This window comes from Sprattus sprattus (assembly GCF_963457725.1).
Source record: "Sprattus sprattus genome assembly, chromosome: 12".
Lineage (NCBI taxonomy): Eukaryota > Metazoa > Chordata > Actinopteri > Clupeiformes > Clupeidae > Sprattus > Sprattus sprattus.
In genome coordinates this window covers 18402515-18404210 of record NC_137910.1, presented here as the reverse complement: position 1 = coordinate 18404210, position 1696 = coordinate 18402515, and positions in this window count along the sequence as shown.

The following is a 1696-nucleotide window of genomic DNA, read 5'->3' as shown; positions in this document are numbered from 1 at the left end:
TCAATTCAATTCAATTCAATTCAGTTAAATTCAATTCAATACAACCCATCAACAAGTTCCTACTGGTTACTCTCTACCAAGTCTACCAGCCCCCCTGCACCCCCAACTTTTCAATTCAATTCAATTCAATTCAATTCAGTTCAATTCAGTTCAATTCAGTTCAATTAAATTTAATACAACCCATCAACAAGTTCCTACTGGTTACTCTACCAAGTCTACCAGCCTTCTTTTAGTTTTGTTCTCATGTGACATTTCAACAGCTCTTTTAAATTTGGGGAGTCTTTAGCTCAGTGTGTTGAAGGGCTCTATATAAATTGCTACTTATATTTCCAGGGAGTTTAAAGCCAGCTGTGGCACAACAGGATGTGCTGCCACTGTACACCCGATAGCAGAGGTACTACAGACAGGGCCAATGGACACAGGGGTTAAAGGTTGCTTCCCTGTTGGTTAGTCTCTGCCCAAACTATCAGTGGCACATAGGTAAACTTGGCCTGGGGGTGGGAGTCACAATCCCATTCATAACATAAGCGTATGAGCATGAGTGTGTGTGTTTACCTGAATGAATATGAGTGTGTCTGGTATCTGTGAGTGTGTGAGAGTGAGTGTGATAGAGAGAGAGAGAGAGAGAGAGAGAAAGCCAAAATGAGTGGAATAGAGAAGGGAAAAGCGAGTTATGAGCTGGTCCGTGTGGGTGGAGTGGGCGCCATCCGGGCCCGGTTTTTTGGACGATAGCGTACCATTCCTAAAAAAAATTATACACGGTTTAAACACCAATGTGCCCAGGGCTCTCTCTGTCAGCACTCAGTGAAACACACAGCCTCACAGCATCAAATCAACCAAAGACACACAACAACTCCTCCAGGTTTGCATCACCATGGGATCTACATGCCTGTGGGGGGGTCACTATGGTGAGCCCCCAGCCCCAAATCAAAAGCATCTGCCTCCAAACAGCCATTAGGCAGTTCAAGTGAATTTAGTAAAGCTGTCGAACCGCCAGAATCAAGCAAGCTGACCTATTGACCTAATTCACCCACAAGAAAACTTGCAACTGAAGCAGACTTGTTCCTCACTCTTCCTGGTTTGCTGCAATCCCCACTGACCCTGATCACTATGGATACTAGTGACCTCACAAATGCATCTTAGGTCTCAGGAACGCTCAGGAATGATCAAATGTCGAATCAAACGCATCACTGATGCCCTAATAGCGTTGCCTCCAATGATTATGCCAACTGTGTCATCACAGAGGAAGGGTCTTGTTATTTAGTATTTCAAAGCTACTCGCCCCTCATCTGTGACCATGTGAGTCTGGGTCTGGTTTGTTGTTGACCCTTGGACAGATTTGGCCCAGTTCTAGCCTGGATAGGACACAGATTTGACCCAGTTCTAGTCTTGATAGAACACAGATTTGGCCCAGTTCTAGTCTGTATCTGGCCTAGATAGGACACAGATTTGGCCCAGTTCTATTCTGTATCTGGCCTGGAAAGGACACAGATTGGGCCCAGTTTTAGTCTGTATCTGGCCTGGATATGACACAGATTTGGCCCAGTTGTAGCCTGGATTGAACACAGATTTGTCCCAGTTGTAGCCTGGATAGAACACAGATTTGGCCCAGTTGTAGTCCGGATAGGACACAGATTTGGCCCAGTTGTAGCCCGGATAGAACACAGATTTGGCCCAGTTGTAGCTGGATAGGACA